This window comes from Pleurodeles waltl, chromosome 1_1, assembly GCF_031143425.1.
Source record: "Pleurodeles waltl isolate 20211129_DDA chromosome 1_1, aPleWal1.hap1.20221129, whole genome shotgun sequence".
Taxonomy (NCBI): domain Eukaryota; kingdom Metazoa; phylum Chordata; class Amphibia; order Caudata; family Salamandridae; genus Pleurodeles; species Pleurodeles waltl.
The window spans coordinates 2,418,170-2,435,722 of record NC_090436.1 but is presented as its reverse complement, the minus strand read 5'-3'; the positions used below and the strand labels follow the sequence as shown (position 1 = coordinate 2,435,722).

The 17,553-nt window shown below is 47.0% G+C and overlaps 1 protein-coding gene across 4 annotated transcripts in view; it reads right to left on the bottom strand.

The window, feature by feature from the left end:
• LOC138247234 (zinc finger protein 665-like) overlaps positions 1 to 17,553 on the bottom strand; it is a 71,257-nt gene that overhangs the window by 33,661 nt on the left and 20,043 nt on the right. The window contains exon 3 of one of the 4 annotated variants that reach the window (XM_069202054.1): positions 12,334 to 12,438. The exons of 2 other annotated variants lie outside the window; for them this stretch is intronic. The gene's annotated coding sequence lies outside the window, so the exon portion shown is untranslated. The remainder of the gene's footprint in view (positions 1 to 12,333; positions 12,439 to 17,553) is intronic. One more of the 4 variants, XM_069202020.1, reaches the window with a different exon arrangement.

The following is a 17,553-nucleotide window of genomic DNA, read 5'->3' as shown; positions in this document are numbered from 1 at the left end:
GGCCCAGGAGGGACCAGGATGTCGCAAATTGCGCCAGGAGGTAGAGGGGACGTCGAGCAAGACAAGGAGCCCTCTCAGCAGCAGGTAGCACCCGGAGAAGTGCCAGAAACTACGAGGATGCGTGAAACGGTGCTCACCCGAAGTTACACAAAGGAGTCCCACGTCGCCGGAGACCAACTTAGAAAGTCGTGCAATGCAGGTTAGTGCCGTGGACCCAGGCTTGGCTGTGCACAAAGGATTTCCGCCGGAAGTGCACAGGGGCCGGAGCAGCTGCAAAAGTCGCGGTTACCAGCAATGCAGTCTGGTGTGGGGAGGCAAGGACTTACCTCCACCAAACTTGGACTGAAGAGTCACTGGACTGTGGGAGTCACTTGGACAGAGTTGCTGGATTCAAGGGACCTCGCTCGTCGTGCTGAGAGGAGACCCAAGGGACCGGTAATGCAGTTCTTTGGTGCCTGCGGTTGCAGGGGGAAGATTCCGTCGACCCACAGGAGATTTCTTCGGAGCTTCTAGTGCAGAGAGGAGGCAGACTAACCCCACAGCATGCACCACCAGGAAAGCAGTCGAGAAGGCGGCAGGATCAGCATTAAAGAGTTGCAGTAGTCGTCTTTGCTAATATGTTGCAGTTTTGCAGGCTTCCAGCGCTGTCAGCAGTCGATTCCTTGGCAGAAGGTGAAGAGAGAGATGCAGAGGAACTCTGATGAGCTCTTGCATTCGTTATCTAAAGTTTCCCCAGAGATCCTAAATAGCCAAAAAAGAGGGTTTGGCTACCTAGGAGAGAGGATAGGCTAGCAACACCTGAAGGAGCCTATCAGAAGGAGTCTCTGACGTCACCTGGTGGCACTGGCCACTCAGAGCAGTCCAGTGTGCCAGCAGCACCTCTGTTTCCAAGATGGCAGAGGTCTGGAGCACACTGGAGGAGCTCTGGCCACCTCCCAGGGGAGGTGCAGGTCAGGGGAGTGGTCACTCCTCTTTCCTTTGTCCAGTTTCGCGCCAGAGCAGGGCTAAGGGGTCCCTGAACCGGTGTAGACTGGCTTATGCAGAAATGGGCACCAAATGTGCCCATGAAAGCATTTCCAGAGGCTGGGGGAGGCTACTCCTCCCCTGCCTTCACACCATTTTCCAAAGGGAGAGGGTGTAACACCCTCTCTCAGAGGAAGTCCTTTGTTCTGCCATCCTGGGACAAGCCTGGCTTGACCCCAGGAGGGCAGAAACCTGTCTGAGGGGTTGGCAGCAGCAGCAGCTGCAGTGAAACCCCAGAAAAGGCAGTTTGGCAGTACCAGGGTCTGTGCTACAGACCACTGGGATCATGGGATTGTGCCAACTATGCCAGGATGGCATAGAGGGGGCAATTCCATGATCATAGACATGTTACATGGCCATATTCGGAGTTACCATTGTGAAGCTACATATAGGTAGTGACCTATATGTAGTGCACGCGTGTAATGGTGTCCCCGCACTCACAAAGTCTGGGGAATTGGCCCTGAACAATGTGGGGGCACCTTGGCTAGTGCCAGGGTGCCCTCACACTAAGTAACTTTGCACCTAACCTTTACCAGGTAAAGGTTAGACATATAGGTGACTTATAAGTTACTTAAGTGCAGTGTAAAATGGCTGTGAAATAACGTGGACGTTATTTCACCCAGGCTGCAGTGGCAGGCCTGTGTAAGAATTGTCAGAGCTCCCTATGGGTGGCAAAAGAAATGCTGCAGCCCATAGGGATCTCCTGGAACCCCAATACCCTGGGTACCTCAGTACCATATACTAGGGAATTATAAGGGTGTTCCAGTAAGCCAATGTAAATTGGTAAAATTGGTCACTAGCCTGTTAGTGACAATTTGAAAAAAATGAGAGAGCATAACCACTGAGGTTCTGATTAGCAGAGCCTCAGTGAGACAGTTAGGCACCACACAGGGAACACATGCATATAGGCCACAAACTTATGAGCACTGGGGTCCTGACTAGCAGGGTCCCAGTGACACATAACAAACATACTGAAAACATAGGGTTTTCACTATGAGCACTGGGCCCTGGCTGGCAGGATCCCAGTGAGACAGTGAAAACACCCTGACATACACTCACAAACAGGCCAAAAGTGGGGGTAACAAGGCTAGAAAGAGGCTACTTTCTCACAGCTGTGCACCAGGGAAAATCCTGGAAGAGAGCGCAGGAGCCGGAGCAGCTGCAAATCACGAGGTACACAGCTGTGCAGTCTAGCGTGGGGAGGCAAGGACTTACCTCCACCAAACTTGGACTGAAGAGTCACTGGACTGTGGGAGTCACTTGGACAGAGTTCCTGTGTTCCAGGGACCACGCTCGTCAGGATTAGAGGGGATCCAGAGGACCAGTGTTGCAGTCTTTTGGTGCCTGCGTTAGCACGGGGAAGATTCCGTCGACCCACGGGAGATTTCTTCAGAGCTTCTGGTGCAGGGTGAAGGCAGGCTACCCCCAGAGCATGCACCACCAGGAAACAGTTGAGAAAGCCGGCAGGATTAGGCACTACAATGTTGCTGGTAGTCGTCATGCTACTTTGTTGCAGTTTTGCAGGCGTCTTCGAGCAGTCAGCGGTCGATCCTTGGTAGAAGGTGAGAGGGAGATGCAGAGGAACTCTGGTGAGCTCTTACATTCGTTATCTGAAGAATTCCCAAAAGCAGAGACCCTAAATAGCCAGAAAAGGAGGTTTGGGTACCAGGTTAGGAGGATTGGCTACCAAGAGAGGTAAGAGCCTATCAGAAGGAGCCTCTGACGTCACCTGCTGGCACTGGCCACTCAGAGCAGTCCAGTGTGCCCCCAACACCTCTGTTTCCAAGATGGCAGAGGTCTGGGACCCACTGGAGGAGCTCTGGGCACCTCCCCTGGGAGGTACTGGTCAGGGGAGTGGTCACTCCCCTTTCCTTTGTCCAGTTTCGATCCAGAGCAGGGCTGGGGGATCGAGGAACCGGTGTAGACTGGCTTATGCAGAGATGGGCACCATCTGTGCCCATCAAAGCATTTCCAGAGACTGGGGGAGGCTACTCCTCCCCAGCCCTTCACACCTATTTCCAAAGGGAGAGGGTGTAACACCCTCTCTCAGAGGAAATCCTTTGTTCTGCATTCCTGGGCCAGGGCTGCCTGGACCCCAGGAGGGCAGAAACCTGCCTGAAGGGTTGGCAGCAACAGCAGCTGCAGTGGAAACCCCGGAAAGGCAGTTTGGCAGTACCCGGATTCTGTGCTAGAGACCCGGGGGATCATGGAATTGTCCCCCCAATACCAGAATGTTAGTGGGGTGACAATTCCATGATCTTAGACATGTTACATGGCCATGTTCGGAGTTACCATTGTGACGCTATACATAGGTAGTGACCCATGTATAGTGCACACGTGTAATGGTGTCCCCGCACTCACAAAGTCCGGGGAATTTGCCCTGAACAATGTGGGGGCATCTTGGCTAGTGGCAGGGTGCCCACACACTAAGTAACTTTGCACCCAACCTTCACCAGGTGAAGGTTAGACATATAGGTGATTTATAAGTAATTTATGTGCAGTGGTAAATGGCTGTGAAATAACATGGACGTTATTTCACTCAGGCTGCAGTGGAAGGCCTGTGTAAGAATTGTCAGAGCTCCCTATGGGTGGCAAAAGAAATGGTGCAGCCCATAGGGATCTCCTGGAACCCCAATACCCTGGGTACCTCAGTACCATACACAAGGAAATTATATGGGTGTACCAGTATGCCAATGTGAATTGGTAAATTTAGTCACTAGCCTGTTAGTGACAAATTTGGAAAGCAGAGAGAGCATAACCACTGAGGTTCTGGTAAGCAGAGCCTCAGTGAGACAGTTAGGCATCACACAGGGAACACATACAGGGCACATACTTTTGAGCACTGGGGCCCTGCCTGGCAAGGTCCCAGTGATACATAGACTAAAACAACATAAATACAATGAAATATGGGGGTAACATGTCAGGCAAGATGGTACCTTCCTACACAACCCCCCCCAAACAAAGGACAATAAGACTAGCCATGACCTGATGTGTCTTCATTGTCTAAGTGGAAATATCTGGAGAGTCCATCTGCATTGGAGTAGGTACTCCCAGGTCTATGTTCCACTGGATATATTTAGGGTTTTCACCTTTCATTTGTTTTAGCCAAAGTAGAGGTTTGTGGTCTGTCTGAACAATAAAGTGAGTGCCAAACAGGTATGGCCTCACCTTTTTCAGTGCCCAGACCACAGCAAAGGTCTCCCTCTCTATGGCAGACCAACGCTTTTCTCTAGGGGTCAACCATCTGCTGATAAAAGCAACTGGTTGATCCTGGCCCTCAGAATTCAGTTGTGATAAGACTGCCCCTACCCCTAATTCAGATGCATCAGTTTGAACAATGAATTTCTTGGAGTAACATGGGCTTTTTAGGACAGGTGCAGATCACATGGCCTGTTTGAACCCCTTAAAAGCTTTCTGACAGCTAACTGTCCATAATAACTTTTTAGGCATTTTCTTACTTGTGAGATCATTAAGAGGGGCTGCTATGGAGCCATAGTTTTTAATGAATCTCCTGTTATACTCTGAGGCCTAAGAAGGCTCTCACCTGGGTCTGAGTTGTAGGGCGAACCCAATCCATGATTTTCTGGATTTTCCACTAAAGTGGTGCAATCTGTTCTCCACCTACCAGGTGTCCCAGATAAACCACCTTATCCTGCCCTATCTGGCACTTTGAGGCCTTGATTGTGAGGCCTGCCTTTTGCAGGGCCTCCACAACTTTCCAAAGGTGGACCAGGTGCTCATCCTAGGTGGAGCTAAAGACAGCAATATCATCTAGATATGCTGCACTAAAAGCCTCCAACCCTTGCAGGACTGTGTTCACCAACCTCGGAAAAGTGGTAGGTGCATTTTTCAAACCAAAGGGCATCACTGTAAATTGGTAGTGCCCTCCTATAGTTGAAAATGCAGTCTTTGGTTTAGCATCCTCAGCCAATTTGATCTGCCAATACCCTGCAGTCAAATCAAAGGTGCTAAGATACTTGGCAGATGCCAGTGTATCAATGAGCTCATCTGCCCTGGGTATAGGGTGAGCATCAGTTTTTGTTACCTGATTGAGATATCTATAGTCTACACAAAACCTCATCTCCCTTTTTCGATCTTTTGAGTGAGGCTTGGGTACAAGCACCACAGGACTCGCCCATGGGCTTTCAGAAGGTTCAATCACTCCTAGATCAAGCATTTTCTGTACCTCTTGTTTTATGCAGTCCCTGACATGGTCAGGCTGCCTATAAATCTTACTCTTGACAGGCAGGCTGTCACCAGTATCAATTGTGTGTTCACACCAGGATGTTGTACCTGGCACAATTGAAAAGAGGTCAGAAAATAGTCCAAAGAGATTTATGCAGTTGTCTTTCTGTTCTGCAGTCAGACAGTCTGCCAAAACTACTCCCTCCACTAAAGCATCAGTTTCAGTGGTAGAAAAGAGATCAGGGAGAGGGTCACTCTCTTCTTCCTGTCCCTCATCTGTTGCCATGAGCAGGGTGAGATCAGCCCTGTCATAGTAGGGTTTTAGGCGGTTCACATGAATCACCCTAAGGGGACTCCCAGGTCTACCAGATAGGTAACCTCACCCTTCTTTTCAACAATTAGATGGGGTCCACTTCATTTGTCCTGGAGTGCTCTTGGGGCCACAGGCTTCAATACCCACACCTTCTGTCCTGGTTGGTACTGGATCTGAACAGCCTTCTGGTCATGCCATTGCTTTTGCAGCTCCTGGCTGGCCTTTTTCATGTACTTGGCCATTCTGGATCTTAGGCCAAGTACATAGTCCACTATGTCCTGTTTAGGAGCTTTTAAAGGTTGTTCCCAACCCTCCTTCACTAGAGTTAGTGGACCTCTTACAGGGTGTCCAAAGAGGAGTCCAAAGGGGCTGAAGCCCACTCCTTTCTGGGGTACCTCCCTGTAAGCAAAAAGGAGGCAAGGTAACAGGACATCCCATCTCCTCCTGAGTTTTTCAGGGAGTCCCATTATCATACCTTTGAGAGTTTTATTAAACCTCTCTACCAGTCCATTAGTCCGTGGGTAATAAGGAGTGGTGAACTTGTAGGTAACACCACACTCCTTCCACATTGCTTTCAAGTATGCAGACATGAAGTTGCTACCCCTGTCTGATACAACCTCTTTTGGGAAACCCACCCCGTAAAAGATTCCCAGGAGGGCCTTTACCGCTGCAGGAGCTGTAGTGGTCCTTAGAGGAATTGCTTCAGGATATCTTGTGGCATGGTCCACAACCACCAAGATAAACCTATTGCCTGAAGCAGTAGGAGGGTCAAGGGGGCCAACTATGTCAGCCCCTACCCTTTCAAATGGCACCCCTACCACAGGTAATGGAATAAGTGGAGCCTTTGGAGTGCCACCAGTCTTGCCACTGGCTTGGCAGGTCACACAAGACTTGCACAAATCTTTAGTGTCCTCTGCCATCCTAGGCCAGTGAAACAGGGGGACACGCCTTTCCCATGTTTTGATCTGGCCCAAATGCCCAGCCAAAGGAATGTCATGTGCAAGAGTTAGGAGGAACTCTCTGTACTGCAGGGGAATGACCAATCTCCTGGCTGCTCTAGGTTTTGGGTCCCTTGCCTCTGTGTACAAGAGGTTGTCCTCCCAGTAAACTCTATGTGAGTCACTGACATCCCCATTTTGCTGCTTGACAGCTTGCTGTCTGAGACCCTCTAATGTGGGAAAGGTTTGCTGTGCCACATTCAGCTCTTCCCTGGCAGGCCCCCCTCCACCCAAAAGCTCAGCAGTGTCTGCTGCCAGCTCATCTGGTGAAGGTTCTGCACAGGGAGGAAATTCTTCTTCCTCAAAAGGAGAATCATCTGTAGAGGGAGGGACAGCGGGTAGGGATTTACCCTTTCCACCCCTAGCTTTAGGGAGCACTTGGTCCATTGTTCCAGGATCCCAGTTACCCTGTCCTTTTTGCTTTTTGGCCTGAGCCCTTGTCAAAGCAAAAATATGCCCAGGAATGCCCAGCATTGCTGCATGAGCCTCCAACTCCACTTCTGCCCAAGCTGATGTCTCTAAATTGTTCCCTAGTAGACAGTCTACAGGTAAATCTGAGGCAACCACAACTTTCTTTGGACCAGTACCCCACCCCCCAGTTGAGATTCACAACAGCAATGGGGTGGCTAAGAGTGTTGTTATGAGCATCTGTCACTTGGTACTGGTGACCAAGTAGGTGTTGTTCAGGGTGGACCAGTTTCTCTATCACCATAGTAACACTGGCACCTGTGTCCCTGTAGGCCTGAACCTCAACACCATTTATTAGGGGAAGTTGCTTGTACTTATCCATATTAAGGGGTCAAGCAACCAAGGTGGCCAAATCAATGGCACCTTCAGAGACTAAAACAGCCTCTGTGGTCTCCCTAACAAGACCAACCCCAACTACATTGCCAATAGTGAGCCCAGCTACACCCTTGGATTGGCTATTTGTAGGTTTGCTCCCACCACCACTGCTATTACTAGGGGCACTAGAATTTGCATCAGGGGTTGTGGTAGTGGGAGGTTTGGTGTGTTTCTTTGGACAACTGGAATCAATTGCCCATTGGCCTTTGACTTTACACAAATAACACCAAGGCTTTTTAGGTTGATTATTGGAAGAGGATTTGGACCCACCACCCCCACCAGAGGCTTTTTGTGGGCCTGGTTCGAACCACAAATGGACCCCAGGCCTAGTGTAGTGTGTAGAGGGTCATTGGGAGTATCAGAAAACAATAAGGGTGTCCAAGATACCCCACCCCAAGACCCTGAAAAGTAGGAGTAAAGTTACCATATTTCCCCAGAAACTCACGAAAGTCGTGACAGGAGATTCGGCAAAGACAACAACTGACTGCAAAGCACTGAAGACGGATTCCTGTACCTGAGGACCTGTAAAGGAAGGGAACAGAGTCCAAGAGTCACGCAAGTGTCCGGGGGGGGGGGGGGGGGCAGGAGCCCACTAAACCCCGGATGAAGGTGCAAAATGTCTGCCTGCGGGTGGAAGAAGCCGAAGATTCTGCAACAACGGAAGAAGCCAGGAACTTCTTGTAAGGAAATTACTCCCTGTTGCAGTTACCCCCCACTTTTTGCCTGATACTGATGCTGACTTGACTGAGAAGTGTATTCGATGCGGGTATGATCTACTAGTAGAAAATGGCGCTCAGAGCTAACGAGGTGTATATCAACTAGTATCCTAATACTTACACGGTGCACCCTGGTGCGGGTGAGATGGAGAATTGTGAGTTGAGCGAAGAAGTAGGCGTGATGAGGAGTATTAGTTACGTTCTTGTGACACTCAATTTTCAAATGGATGTGATATTAAAGCACACATGTGCAGAATTAAACGTAAAATAGATAAAAAGTACGTAAACTTCCTGAAAAACAAGCAGAATCCCAAGATGCCCTGCCCCTATCAACATGTAAAATCTCGTACAGTGTAATCCCAATATTCACCCAAATGTTAAATCAGCCAGTAACATAACTACCTGAATGCTGTATGTATCGTTAAATAAATAGAACACCGAAAACAGGGACCACAAATCGTTGCAGCTACACCCGCATTTGTTCTGCTTGGTAAGTGTTCATATCAAACAACCAGTAATCATCTGTCAGATAAATCAAATAATAAACATTCGATAGCTGTGCCCTCTAACATAGACTGAATTGGTCTAATACATCATAAAGACATCAAACTTATATTAACAAATAGAAAGGCTAATCCCAGTGTATAGGCATAAATTGCGCTCTTATATGTTGGCAATCGAAATAGTGTGCCTTTAACCAGTAATGAATGCTGCCTCTCCACTAGATAAATCCATAGCGACTACAACAATCCATCTGCCATCCACTAATGATTTACCCGTCCAAAGCACTTACCCGATCGTATAATATTGACATCTAGCGAATCCAAATGTAAATATAGCGTCTGATCGCGAGTACGCGTCGGACTGTTGTCCCGCCACAATCGAAACCTGTAATCTCGCTACAGAAGACGGACTAAAGTACCCATCTGTTCCAAGAGTCCTTATCATTACCACAGAAATAGGACTACATGAAGGCATCCCGTTGACAGTAACATAAAAAATAGGGCTACTAAACGGCGACCATTTTTAGATGACTAGATGCTAATATGTGAGTTCAGGACAAAAATATTAACAGATTGTCAATCCGACCTCACAACATCGCTATGAACAAAAGAATACAGTATACCAAAAACAATATCCTATAACCATTGGCCCACTAATAGGACTACTTAAAGGCGGCCATTTAAAAAAAGACAATACTGTTGAGTCAAATATCTTAGAAATAACTAACCAAAGAAAGTAAGAAAAATGGAGATAGTTCCCACAGAAGAGTTAGCAGGAAAAAATGTGAATAAGTAAACTAGAAAATAAAGATAACCGTCATGTTGTAAAGTTACAATAGATTTCCATTACATACATTGACATAAAGATAATCCATAATAGACATTAAATATCTATGGCAACAAAATTATTAAACATAATATCATGGTTGGACAGTAAATTTGTACCAAGACATCACTGAAACATTATGATTAATGGGGATCCTGCATATAATATGTATTACAAAGTAAATACTACAATATATTGTAACATGTCAGTATTCAAAATGATAAAGAATTCTAAGTCATAGGAATTCCATTGCAATATATTACATAATCATTAGTCTCCCAAAAAATATTCTAGCTCCCTATCTGTGTTGAGGCCTACTTCCACAGCTCTGAGGCGTAATATCCAGGATGCCTCTTTTCTTCTTAGGGCCCACTCCCTGTTGCCCCCCCTAGGGTCAATAACTACATGTTCGATGCCAAAAAATTCAAAAGTTTTGCGAGGCCCTTGTGATTCACATAACATTATGTGTGCTAGGAGGGGATATCTATGATCCTCATATGCAAGAGCTCTCACATGTTCTCCAACCCTGGTTCTTAGTTTACGGATTGTACTGCCCACATAGTAATGATTACATTTACATACAATTATAGACACCACAAATGAGGTACCACAATTAATGTTTGATCTAATCTTAAAGGTCTTACCAGACTGATCTATAAATTAAATTTTCTTGTGACAAGCCCATTTACAAAGACCACAATGTCCACATCTGTGAATGCCCACTACACGGGCCGAAAGCCAATCCCCCTGAGTATGCTTTATCGAATAGCTAGAACTCAAGAAACTCCTAAGAGATTTGCCTCTCCGATATGCGATTTCAGGTTTACTACCAATAATCCCCCTAAGGGCATCATCCTGTAGTAAAATGTGCCAGTGTTTATGTACAAATTTACGTAACTGTCTTCAGTTCGCTGTATAGTCTGTAATTAATCTAACTTTCTCCTGCTCTTTCCGATTGGCATTATCCTTAGGTTTGAGAGTAATCTCTCTATGAATAGTTTTCACTCTACGCTGTGCCTTATTGATAACCTGCCTTCGATATCCTCTTTGTTCAAAGCGCTGGCACATATCCCTAATACAATTGTCAAACTCATCACCTTTACTATAATTCCGTCGTGCCCGAATCATTTCACCATAAGGTATTGCCGAAATTTGATGTTGGGGGTGGGCACTTTCAGCATGTAAAATTTAATTACATGCTGTAGATTTTCTGTATAACCTACTCTGAATCCTGTTATTTTCTATGAACAGTTGTATATCCAAAAAAACGATACAATTTTTACTACACTGATAGGTGAATTTACATTCATATCATTCAAGTTAAGAAAATTACAAAACTCAATTAGTTGTTCCACACTTCCAGTCCAAATCATGAGGCAATCGTCAATATACCGACCCCAATATAGTATGTTGGTGTGCCATTTGGCGGCATCCGGGCCCCAGACCCACCTCTCCTCGAACCAACCCATGAACAGGTTGGCGTAGGAAGGGGAGATTCTGGAGCCCATCGCCACCCCTTGCTTTTGTCTATACCAATCTTTTTTTTAAAAGAAAGACATTATTGTTAAGAATAAGATCTATCATATCTAGTATCATCCTAGTGTGTTGCCATAAGGTTACCGATTTTCTATTGAGAAACAGTTCAACAGCCTTCAGACCCAGGTCATGTCTAATGCATGTGTATAAAGAAACAACATCCAAAGTGACTAACATCAAGTTGGAATCCCAATCAAAATCACTTAGTATACTTAGAATATGTGTAGAATTCTTAATGAAAGAGGGAAGGTTGTTGACCATCGGTTGAAGAAACACATCAACAAATTCTGATAATCTTTCCATAGGCCCAGAGATGCCCGAGATAATGGGTCTCCCTGGCGGAAATGGTAGTTTCTTGTGAATTCTTGGCAGAGTATAAAGACATGGGTACCTAGGACAGTCTACCAGTAGATATTGTAATTCATCCTTATGAAGCAGTTGTTGTTCATGCCAATTCCTAAGTTTTTTATTTATGATATTAGTGAGGCCTGGAATCGGATTATATGTAAGTTTTTCGTAGCACAAGACATCCTGTAATTGTGTAAGAATTTCATTTTCATAGTCACATGCATTCTTTATCATGACATTGCCTCCTTTATCGGCTTGCCTGATTATAATTTGATCATTCAGTCGAAGCTTGGCCACAGCCTTGCTTTCTGCATAACTCAGATTCTGAGATAGATGATATGACTTAGTTTTACCTAAATCTCTACACACTAGATCAAAAAATGTGTCCAGTCTGTTATTGCCTAATTGCTTAGGGACCCACCTAGATTTTCTTCTCAGACCACTCACTACCAACACTCATATTATGTGTTACATTTAAATCATCCAAAACCTGAGAAAATATAATTGGGGTCTCCTCATGTTCAGAGATAGATAAGAGTACAGCAATATCTTGGATATCCTTAATTGAAAATTCGTTCAAAACAAGACCATGAGCCGAGCTTTCTCGACTCCGTAACTCTGTTGGGTTCAATGAAAAGTATTTTTTAAATTTGAGTCTACGTATACATTTGAAAAGATCTATTTTTGATTTACATACGTCCCCTAGATCTGTGGGACAAAAATTCAAACCTTTTTCTAAGAGTGATCTCATGTCCTCAGTAAGACTAAGGGGGTTATTCCAACTTTGGAGGAGGTGTTAATCCGTCCCAAAAGTGACGGTAAAGTGACGGATATACCACCAGCCGTATTACGAGTTCCAAAGGATATAATGGACTCGTAATACGGCTGGTGGTAAATCCGTCACTTTTCCGTCACTTTTGGGACGGATTAACACCTCCTCCAAAGTTGGAATAACCCCCTAAGACTTGATAAATTAACAACATTTATTAAGTCTGTTCTTTCTTGACTCAGACTCGTTTGTCCCAAGACCTCGTTTTCATACCCACTTTTCCTGTTGTGTTTTCTCCCTCGCCTACTCCTTCTGGTCTTCCTGAGTTTGTTCTTATTTTGCTTTGATCGCGATTGCTCTGCTTGATTCTCATGAGTTCTTGTAAAAAAAAAAAATACATTGTTAGGACGACATAGTGGTGTTGTGCCAGCTCTACCTTCTATATCGCTATCACTAGACACCTGAGCACTAGTTGATGTAGAAGTGGAAATGATGGAGTTTGATTGTACTAAGTGGTCATACTTTCTCGCAAACATGAACACACTCCCTGATTCGTAATCTTTTTAATCTCTTTTCAACTTCCTTGCCTTCCGCCGTGTAATTTCTGCTTGAAATTGAGAAAGGATTTTGTCTAAAATTTTGTAGTTCTTCTCAGTAGCCTCAGGAAGATTAAGCTCTTTAATTTCTGCCTCTAGTGTGGCAATTTCTGATTGTAGTTTTACGACCTTTCTTTCTGCATTATTAATAAGAATGTCCATAAGTTTCAGCGAGCTGGAAGTTAGTTCCTTATCCCAAAGAGTCAGTAGATCTGTATCGAGATCTTCATTGGTGAATTGGTGGTGGTCCTATATTTCTAATCTGATACTTGATATTTGTATTTATACTCATCGAATGTTTATTATGATGCAACTTGCAGCCCTGATGAAGTGAACGGGGTAATCCCCGGACGAAACACGTGTTGGCTGCGGTAACAGGATCAAACTGAACAACACATTTGCCAAATGTCGTGGAAGGATGGATCGTGTGTTTTTCGATATTGATATGTGATTACGGACTGGACTGATACTTCATATGACTACCTTGGCCAGACTGAATGGACATTGATATTACGTCACAGGATGCTGACACTGATGATTACAGTGCATTTGATTCTGTTATTTCTTCTTATTACATTTCAGAAATATATGAGGTATTGTTTAATGATGTTGGTTATTGACAATGATTTGTCAGATGTTTCTGAATTATTTTGATTACTTGTAGAAATGTATTGAGTGCCTCTTGTTGTGTAGTATTGACTGAGAAGTGTGCTGGGACCCTGCTAATCAGGCCCCAGCACCAGTGTTCTTTCACCTAAAAATGTACCATTGTTTCCACAATTGGCACACCCCTGGCACACAGATAAGTCCCTTGTAAAAGGTACCAGTGGTACCAAGGGCCCTGTGACCAGGGAAGGTCCCTAAAGGCTGCAGGATATGTTGTGCCACCCTAAGAGACCCCTCACCTAACACATGCACACTGCCATTGCAGATTGTGTGTGTTGGTGGGGAGAAAAAGGCAAAGTCGACATGGCATCCCCCTCAGGATGCCATGCACACAAAATGCTGCCTGTGGCATAGATAAGTCACCCCTCTAGGAGGCCTTACAGCCCAAAGGCAGGGTGCACTATACCACAGGTGAGAGCTTAGCTGCATGAGCAATATGCCCCTACAGTGTCTAAGTCTATTCTTAGACATTGTAAGTGCAGTTGTGGCCATATTAAGTATATGGTCTGGGAGTTTATCAAAAACGAACTCCACAGCTCCATAATGGCTACACTGAATACTGGGGAGTTTTGTATCAAACTTCTCCGAATAATAAACCCACACAGATGCCAGTGTTGGATTTGTTAAAAAATGCTCACAGAGGGCATCTGAGAGATGCTCCCTGTATTTTACCCAATTGTTCAGTGCAGGACTGACTGGTCTGTGCCAGCCTGCTGCTGAGAGACGAGTTTCTGACCCCATGTGGTGAGGGCCTTTGTGCTCTCTGAGGACAGAAACAAAAGCCTGCTCTGGGTGGAGGTGCTTCACACCTCCCCCCTACAGGAGCTGTAACACCTAGCAGTGAGCCTCAAGGGCTCAGGCTTCATGTTACAATGCCCCAGGGCACTCCAGCTAGTGGAGATGCCCGCCCCCTGGACACAGCCCCCACTTTTGGTGGCAAGTCCAGGGGAGATAATGAGAAAAACAAGGAGGAGTCACCCACCAGTCAGGACAGACCCTAAGGTGTCCTGAGCTGAGGTGACCCCTGCCTTTAGAAATCCTCCATCTTGATTTTGGAGGATTCCCCCAATAGGAATAGGGATATGTCCCCCTCCCCTCAGGGAGGAGGCACAAAGAGGGTGTAGCCCCCCTCAAGGACAGTAGCCATTGGCTACTGCCCTCCCAGACCTAAACACACCCCTACATTCAGTATTTAGGGGCCTCCAGAACCGAGGAAAATAGATTCCTGCAACCTGAAGACGAAGAAGGACTGCTGACCTGAAGCCCTGCAGAGAAGATGGAGACACCAACTGCTTTGGCCCCAGCCCTACCGGCCTGTCTCCCCACTTCAAGAAAAACTGCAACAGCGACGCGTCCCCCAGGGTCCAGCGACCTCTGAAGCCTCAGAGGACTACCCTGCATCTAAAAGGACCAAGAACTCCAGAGGACAGCGGCTCTGTTCACCAAAGACTGCAACTTTGCAACAAAGAAGCAACTTTTAAAGACCACACATTTCCCGCCGGACGCGTGAGACTTTCCACTCTGTACCAGACGCCCCCGGCTTGACCTGCGGAAAACCAACTCTACAGGGAGGACTCCCCGGCGACTGCGAGCCCGTGAGTAGCCAGAGTTGACCCCGCTGAACCCCCACAGCGACGCCTGCAGAGGGAATCCAGAGGCTCCCCCTGACCGCGATTGCCTGCTTCAAAGAACCCGATGCCTGGGAAACACACTGCACCCGCAGCCCCCAGGACCTGAAGGATCCGACCTCCAGTGCAGGAGCGACCCCCAGGTGGCCCTCTCCTTAGTTCAGGTGGTGGCTACCCCGAGGAGCCCCCCCTTGCCTGCCTGCATCGCTGAAGAGACCCCTGGGTCTCCCATTGAAACCTATTGCAAACCTGACGCCTGTTTGCACTCTGCACCCGGCCGCCCCTGTGCCACTGAGGGTGTACTTTCTGTGCTGACTTGTGTGTCCCCCGGTGCCCTACAAAACCCCCCTGGTCTGCCCTCCGAAGTCGCGGGTACCTACCTGCTGGCAGACTAGAACCGGGCACCCCTATCTCCATTGGAGCCTATACATTTTGGGCACCACTTTGACCTCTGCACCTGACCGGCCCTGAGCTGCTGGTGTGGTAACTTTGGGGTTGCCCTGAACCCCCAACAGTGGGCTATCTTGGACCCACCTTTGAACCCTGTAAGTGCTTTACTTACCAGTGAACCTAACAAATACTTACCTCCCCCAGGAACTGTTGAATTTTGCAGTGTCCAATTGTAAATTAGCTTATTGCCATTTTTGCCAAAACTGTACATACTATTGTGTTGATTCAAAGTTCCTAAGATACCTGAGTGAAATACCTTTCATTTAAAGTATTGTTTGTAAATCTTGAACCTCTGGTACTTAAAATAAACTAAGAAAAGATATTTTTCTATATAAAAACCTATTGGCCTGGAATTGTCTTTGAGTGTGTGTTCCTCATTTATTGCCTGTGTGTGTACAACAAATGCTTAACACTACTCTCTGATAAGCCTACTACTCGACCACACTACCACAAAATAGAGCATTAGAATTATCTCTTTTTGCCACTATCTTACCTCTAAGGGGAACCCTTGGACTCTGTGCATGCTATTTCTTACTTTGAAATAGTATATACAGAGCCAACTTCCTACACTTCTCCTTTGCACAGAAGATAGATGTCCCTCGGCGTGTTGGAGGATGCAGAGTTGTTTCCACGCAGAATGACCGCAAACAAGCCTTGCTAGTTGCAAAGGTCGCGGTTGAAGAAAATGGGTGCTGCCCGGGCCCAGGAAGTCTCCTCTTGGAGGAGGAGACAGAGGGAGCGCTAGGCAGGACAGAGAGCCTACGCAGAAGCAGGCAGCACCCGCAGAAGCACTTGAACAGGCGTTCAAGAAATCGCGTTCAAGAAATCTGAGCACGGCGGTCTCAACACTACAAAGGAGGGTCCCACGAAGTCGGTGGTCAACTCAGAGAGTTGAGCAGTGCAGGACGGAGTGTTGGGGACCTGGGCTGTGCTGTGCACAAAGGAGTCCTTGCAAAAGGGCACAGAAACCCTAGCAGCTGCAGTTCACGCAGTACACAGGATTACTATCTGGCGTGGAGAGGCAAGGACTTACCTCCACCAAACTTGGACAGAAGGACCACTGGACAGACGGGGTCACTTGGATCCAGCTCCTGTGTTCCAGGGACCACGCTCATCGAGATGAGGGGGGACCCAGAGCATCGGTGATGCAGAAGTTTGGTGCCTGCATTAGCAGGGGGAAGATTCCGTTGACCCACAGGAGATTTCTTCTTGGCTTACAGTGCAGGGTGAGAGCAGACAGCACTCAAAGCATGCACCACCAGGAAACAGTCGAGAAAGCCGGCAGGATTAGGCGCTACGATGTTGCCAGTAGTCGTCTTGCTACTTTGTTGCGGTTTTGCAGGCATCCTGGAGCAGTCAGCGGTCGATCCTTGGCAGAAGTCGAAGAGAGAGACGCAGAGGAACTCTGGTGAGCTCTTGCATTTGTTATATGAAGAGAACCCCACAGATGCCATGGCCATACGAGGGTATGTGCCCGACGCATCCAAATGATGGCTGCGTTTTACTGTCCAATCAGTGACTGCGGTTCAGATGAGCGACAATTTATACTTCTTAAACTAGAGCCCGAAGCACTGTTGATGAACCACCAGATCCCTTCGCTTGAGTCTCTCAGCCATGGTACTCCACTGTGAAGCCTAAAGAAGAGGGGCGCACTCTGTGATGGGGGTGGTGAGGCTACTCTGGGCCTACAGCAAAGGACCACCGCTGCGAGGCCGGGGGATGAGGATGCTCTCAGGGGTGTCAGTAGTGCAGCAGGTGCTGTGACACAGAAGCCCAGAAGGCTTGTGGGCTCAATTTATCCAAATTATGACTGTAATTTACTGTCTAGCTAGTGGACGGTTGGGTAGGGGGGAGAGGGAGATCCAGTTATCTTGCTTTCACCAGGACCCGTGGTACCACTTTTACCCCACTGGCCCCTCTCTCACATCCCTCTCGGTGCAGTTCCAGTGTGGTAAAGTCCAGCGCAGATTTGCAGGGTGCAGGACTGTCCCTCATGTTAGATGTCTGTCCTGCATACTGCAGAGCGCGCCTTTAGGACGCCAAATTTCCAACTTTGCTTTGCTCACCAAGGGAATGACGCCGTTAGGCAGCTACTCTACAAGGGATCTAGAGTAAAGCAAATCCTGGATTGGCCCTGACCAGCGGGAAGTCCT